The following is a 6958-nucleotide window of genomic DNA, read 5'->3' as shown; positions in this document are numbered from 1 at the left end:
TACGAGGGTCGCAGTAAAGACTTTTCTGAAACTGAGACGCGTCGCTTAACACTCGGGGCGCGATATATCGCTGCGTACTCTCGCTGCAGCTGTAGAAAATGGTAGCATCGCCTTTCATTGCACAGGCAGTCTCCTGGGGCTCCCGAGGTTCGCAGTAAAGACTTTTCTGAAACTGAGACGCATGGCATAACACTCGGTTCGCTTTTTATTGATGCGCGCTCTCGCATCCGCGGTAGAAAAGGGTTGCATCGCCATTCTTTGCACAGGCAGTTTCCTGGGGCTTACGATGGTCGCAGTGAAGACTTTTCTTAAACTTGGACGTGTCGCATAACACTCGGGGCGCTTTTTACTTATGCGCGCTCTCGCTGCCATGGTAGAAAAGGGTTGCATCGCCTTTCTTTGCACAGGATGTTTCCTGGGGCTTACAAGGGTCGCAGTGAAGACTTTTCTGAAGCTTAGACGCGTCGCATAACACTCGGGGCGCTTTTTATTGATGCGCGCTCTAGCTGCCGCTGTAGAAAAGGGTTGCATCGCCTTTCTTTTTACAGGCAGTTTCCTGGGGCTTATGAGGGCCGCAATAAAAACTTTTCTGGAACTGAGACGCGTGGCATAACACTCGGGGCGCGATATATCGCTCCGCGCTCTCGCTGCAGCGGTAGAAAAGGGTTGCATTGCCTTTCTTTGAAGAGGCAGTCGCCTGGGGCTTGCAAGGGTCGCAATGAAGACTTTTCTGAAGCTTAGACGCGTCGCATAACATTCGGGCGCTTTTTATTGATGCGCGCTCTCGCTGCAGCATTAGAAAAGGGTTGCTTCGCCTTTCTTTGCATAGGCAGTCTCCTGGGGCTTAAGAGGGTCGCAGTGAAGACTTTTCTGAAACTTAGACGTGTCGCATAACACTCGGGGCGCTTTTTATTGATGCGCGCTCTCGCTGCCGCGGTAGTAAAGGGTTGCATCGCCTTTCTTTGCGCAGGCACTTTCCTGGGGCTTACGAGGGTCGCAGTAAAGACTTTTCTGAAACTGAGACGGGTCGCAAAACACTCGGGTCGCTTTTTATTGATGCGTGCTCTCGCTGCCGCGGTAGAAAAGGGTTGCATCGCCTTTCTTTGCACAGGCAATTTCCTGGGGCTTAAGAGGGTCGCAGTGAAGACTTTTCTGAAACTTAGACGTGTCGCATAACACTCGGGGCGCTTTTTATTGATGCGCACTCTCGCTGCCGCGGTAGTAAAGGGTTGCATCGCCTTTATTTGCGCAGGCAGTTTCCTGGGGCTTACGAGGGTCGCAGTGAAGACTTTTCTGAAACTGAGACGCGTCGCATAACACTCGGGGCGCGATATATCGCTGCGCACTCTCGCTGCACGCTTATAAAAATGAACGTTAACATTCTTTAGAACTCCTACCAACTTTCTATTTACTTCATTGACAGTCTAATAACATTTACATTCTAGTAACATTTGTTCATACACAGTCAAAAGACTTCCTTCTTACTTTTGTATAAAGAATATTTTCAATACACCGTTAACAGACTTTCTTCTTACTTTTCTATAAAGAATATTTTCAATACACTGTTAACAGACTTTCTTATTACTTTTGTATAAAGAATGTTTTAAATACACCGTTAAAAGACTTCCTTCTTACTTTTGTATAAAGAATATTTTCAATACACTGTTAACAGACTTTCTTATTACTTTTGTATAAAGAATGTTTTAAATACACCGTTAAAAGACTTCCTTCTTACTTTTGTATAAAGAATATTTTCAATACACTGTTAACAGACTTTCTTCTTACTTTTGTATAAAGAATATTTTCAATACACCGTTAATAGACTTCCTTCTTACTTTTGTATAAAGAATATATTTAATACACCGTGAAGACTGATGATGATATGTAGTGTTTATTGGCGCAAGGGCCAAGTGTGGCCTTCTTACTTCTTACTTCCTTCTTACTTTTGCATATAGAATATTTTAAGGTCCCCATCAACATGTATTTTTCTAACTTTTATCTCTATAACCACTTCAGTACTGCGTCAGAAGGCTAGTTACTTTTGTGTAAAGAGTGTTGTACTATACATCATCGAACTATATTTTTTTGTTTGAAGGACATGTATCCCCAGTACGTCCACAGCTCGTACTGTTTGCCAAAAAATATTTAGAATGGGAAGTAACCTGAGAGTTTCTGATAAATTTTTCTAACACACATCAATGCCGATATATGACATACTCAGGAGTCAAGCTCATTGTTTTAAATCATAGTCCCAGTCCAAGTCGGTAGCCAATTGTTGACGGAGTGCTCTTAAAATGTTTAAAGAAATATGTTCGTAAATTCTTAGAACTAATCTTTTAGAGGATCTACTGGACTACGTGAGAGTGCGGTGACGTCAGCACACTCCGAGAAAATTTGCTTGCGCTATACCACCTGACCGGTGTGATAGCGGACTACTGTGTAGGCCGCGCACCAGTTGCAGAGCTTTATCCCGACCTTGGGGCTGGTTAATTTAAGACCGATTTACGCTTGAGCCGTGACGCATGCGGTCGTGCAGAAAACTGTACATTTCGCCCACTGGTTCACAAATTTTGGCATACACTGGGCTCGCACATGCAGTGTATAAACCGAAATGTGTGTACCAGTCTACAAAATGTGCAAATTTTCACCCGACCACATGCGTGCGGGCAGGCGGGTGGTGTGGTGTAAGGCTCGAGCGTAAATTTGCCCTTACCACGCACTGCTATTGCAATGCCACCAATTAGCTTTGCAACGAGATAATTAGGTCAGTGCATTCTGCGATATAAATAGTACGCCCTAAGCTGGAACGTGTCAGCATAGTAGCGTCACGATATTTGTTAAAAAGAAGAAAAAGAACCGAAACTCAGGGTAACACGGCGCTGGAACGTTGCCGCTCAAATGTCCAAAAGGCTGCAAAATACAACTACTGCTGAGTGAGAGCGTGTATTGACGTGAGAAGCGCACAGATCGAATAGAAAGAAAAGCTGAACTCTGTGCAAGCAACACTTTTCTGTGAAAAAATTATTAAATTACCCTTACAGTATAAAAAAATGTAGCTTTCTACGCGTTCATATTCGCACGCTTTCGTCCCTGCCTCCTGCCGACGGCTTCTGCATATTAAAGGAAATAGGACCTTGCATCAAAGTGAAGGCAAAGTAACTATGTCAACTGATGTGCTTTATGGCGATGGTAGCTTGCTGTGTGTGAAAACAGATCGAAAAGAAATAATTATGCACTCTTAACATTCAGTGATCTTGCTTCACAACACGGCGACAAAATTTTGAGCTCCGACAAGGGGTCATGACATCCGTAATAATGGCATTCCGTATACCAACAGCCAGGATATCAAAGGACATGCTTTTGCCGTGCTTCGGGCGTCTGAAAACTGCTAACGTCATAGCCGCCACGCTTCGGACATATATTTGACTATAAAAATAGTACTACAATGTGCTTCACCGCTGGGCGCCAGGGTGCAATGTTTTGTCTTTGAAAGCAGCAAGTGCTAAAGGATGCTCTTGCGCAAAATAGAATAACCACATAATTTACCCAATATGATTTTATTGTTCTATGTTTATTACATTTCGAGAAAAAAGTCGGTTTTCAGAATAATAATTGTCTCGAAAGATAAAACTATACAGCCCCTAAATGCCCAACAAAATTGAGCCGGCTGCCTTCTCAGTTTTTTTTTTTTTTTCAACCTCGGCCATGAGGTACATTCCTCCCTCTTGTAAGTGCAGTTCCCAGAAAGGGGTGCGTACACAAAGGCCGGCCACAGCTTTCACCAAGAGGCGAGGAATGTCTAGGTGTGAGTCAACCATCGCAAGGTAGCGGGGGCGGGGGGGGGGTGCATGTTTCGGCTTAAAGAGGGGCTTTAGTTCCGCGGCGGTCAAGGCGAAGCAGGTGGATGGAAAGAATGTCACATGCCTCTCCCGCGCATGCGCACAAATTTGAAAGTTGGCCGAGTCGAGGCAAAGAGGAAGACCATCGCAATCGCCATCAGTTCCTTTGCGACGCCGGCATGGTACGGTCGGAGCGATGTAGGTGTTTCGTGGCGTATTGTAGCAGCAGTCTAGCTATTTTTGCTGCTATTTATGCTTATGCTGTGTTGTGGCTAATTCATCGATGCAATTTAGTAAAGCAATGAAGGGGGCTAGTTGGTGAACGTTCCTGACCCGAACTATGATCACATTTCGCGAACTTGTCATATCTTTTATACCCCCCCCCCCCCCCCGCGCCATATCTCCTCGTATATACGCGCGTTCTTTAACAGTATTAAACAGTTGGTAGATCGCGCTACGTCCGTCCACGTCCTGTCCTTCCTTAATATCGTCTGTGTAAAACTGAGCGCAACATAACCATGAATCATCGATGCAAGCCAACCAGCAAGGTGTTTGCGAAGCCCGCGGTGCTTTCTTCGTTCCGTGATGTGAGCGTTTCTGGAACTTCTCTGCCAGCTGCGATGCAGTGTCGTGTGAAGTGATTTAATACTGGCACTGTCCGTGTTTTAAACTGCACAAATAGCGAACAGCTGTTCCTCAAGACTGCTATGCGCAGAAGTTTTCTCTATCTCCAAATTATAATAAAAGGTATGTTCTTTTCCATCATTTTTCATAAACATATTATTTTGATGTTATTTTATTTCAGTTTCTAATGCCGCATTTTGGCAGGTTATTATAGCGCGAACTGTAACGACGTGAAATGTTCTAAGAACGATTTTCTTACCTTCTTCAGCTGCCCCGCGTCATGGGGTTCGCTTGAAGTTGCTATAAACACGAAGCGTACAAATACTTCGTTTTCACAGCGTTCGCAATGACCTAAGGTCTGGTAAATATTGTCTGATCATGAACTCATTCTTTGCTCTTTCCTACTCTGGGTGCACAGGATGAGAAACAGTAAAACATTGAGCGTATAGCTTCACGGTTCACAATTATATATTTTTCAGCGAACCGGTTCACAATGACATAGGTTGCACTGGATAGACAAGTGCGAATGTGAAAGAAATCATTCGCACCTGTTTAACCACTGCAACCTATGTCATTGTGAACCGGTATTTTTTGACACTGATATTTTGTTTTCGAGTAAAAATAAACGAACACGTCAAATTACAGAAGCGTTCCATATAATGTGTGCTTAAAAATGCATCAGTCAGCCATTGGTTGCTATCACTGACAAAGCATTTGTATTCTTGAATACTGCTTCAAGCTCTGTCATCTGTTTATATAAAAATGGATGACACGTTTTGCACATGCTCGGTGCAGCTAGCTGGCGCTGTTACGTTCATTCCTTCCAAAAATAACCAGCTTTGAGTAAGCGCTCGCGTGTCCACCTTCTTTGCGTCCGTGTCTATTGTGCGTGCTACAAATTTCACCATGAATAAACCATGTAATTAACTTTTAGTGAGTAACTCATTTATGCAGGTAATTGGTAGAGAAACCCATTTTGTGCACTTTCCTAATTTTAATAACAAGTAGTAAATACAACGCAGCAAAGGATATGCATTGAATAATGTGCCCCATCATTGCCATCTCCTCTGCAAGTAAACAGGGATGACGGTCACAATTTTAGCATTCATGTGAACCTTAAAAAGCTGTTCTATGTATGTGATATGCTAACCTGAACATGATGTTAACACTGACCATCTTGTTTCTGTGCAGGGTTGGTTCATTCTGCAAGCATTCTGAGACATCAGCTTGCATAATCGATGCTTGCTAGAGATTATGCGACAGCTGCCATGCCGTAATCAACTAAGTCATTATTCATTTTTGTTCATTTCTCTACTACTTCTCTCACAATTCTGTGTAAATATTTTCGTGTGAATAAACTTCTTTCAGTGCAAACTTGCATTTGTTTTCCATTTTCGTGCACCTTCTAGGTTGCATACTGCCGTTTACCAACATGTTCACACATACTGACAAATGTTTACACTATGCTACTAGGTCGTATGTGGGACAAATGTTACTAGGGGAATAGTAAGACGTCAATAGCAAGTACATAAGCACATGTAAGTAAAATTTTGCCAGAGTGTTACTAAAGAGCCTAAAGACTTCTGTTGGTTGACGGTTAGTAGAATGTTTACAGACCATCTATGAACATGCTTCAGTTGAAGTACGGTAGCCAATTCTTGATAGGATCCAATTCTTGATAGGATGTTACTAGGGTGTATAAAGACAAATGTTAATAGGGGATTGGTAGAAAGTCAACAGAAAATATATGAACATTTTTCTTTTGAAAGAATGTTAATACGGTGTATAAAGAAAGCTTGTTAATAGGGGATTGGTAGGAAGTCAACAGAAAATATATGAACATTTTTCTTTTGAAAGAATGTTAATACGGTGTATAAAGAAAGCTTGTTAATAGGGTGTTGGTAGGAAGCTAACAGAAAATATGTGAACATTTCTCTTTTGAAAGAATGTTACTAGGGTGTATAAAGACAAATGTTCATAGGAAATTGGTAGAAAGTGTAAAGACATCCTATGAACATGTTTCTATTGAAAGTTGGTGGCCAATTGTTTCTAGGGTGTTACTAGAGCGTTGTTAGGATGTATAAAGACAGCTGGTAGGATTTCAATTGACTGTTGGTAGGTTCTAGTAACAAAAGTCTATAGACTGTCTAAAAAATGTTGCTAGAAATCTTTATAAGGGAATGCATGCAGCGGTAGAAAAGGGTAGCATCACCTTTTATTGCACAGGCAGACTCCTGGGGCTTCCGAGGTTCGCAGTAAAGACTTTTCTGAAGCTGAGACGCATGGCATAACACTCGGAGCGCGATATATTGCTGCGTGCTCTCGCTACAGCGGTTAAAAGGGTTGCATCGCCTTTCTTTGCACAGGCAGTTTCCTGGCGCTTACGAGGGTCGCAGTGAAGACTTTTCTGAAACTTAGACGTGTCGCATAACACTCGGCGCGCTTTTTATTGAGGCGCGCTCTCGCATCCGCGGTAGAAAAGGGTTGCATCGCCA

The 6958-nt window shown here is 42.8% G+C and overlaps 1 long non-coding RNA gene across 1 annotated transcript; it reads left to right on the top strand.

The window, feature by feature from the left end:
* The first annotated feature begins 4382 nt into the window (after positions 1–4382).
* Positions 4383–6583, top strand: LOC142571276 (uncharacterized). The gene is made up of 3 exons (XR_012825833.1): positions 4383–4586; positions 4732–4819; positions 5655–6583. It is a non-coding gene; the product is annotated as an uncharacterized LOC142571276 (long non-coding RNA).
* Positions 6584–6958: the final 375 nt, after the last annotated feature.

The sequence above is a fragment of the Dermacentor variabilis genome, chromosome 2 (genome assembly GCF_050947875.1).
Source record: "Dermacentor variabilis isolate Ectoservices chromosome 2, ASM5094787v1, whole genome shotgun sequence".
Lineage (NCBI taxonomy): Eukaryota > Metazoa > Arthropoda > Arachnida > Ixodida > Ixodidae > Dermacentor > Dermacentor variabilis.
This window is presented reverse-complemented; position numbering and strand designations above follow the sequence as displayed.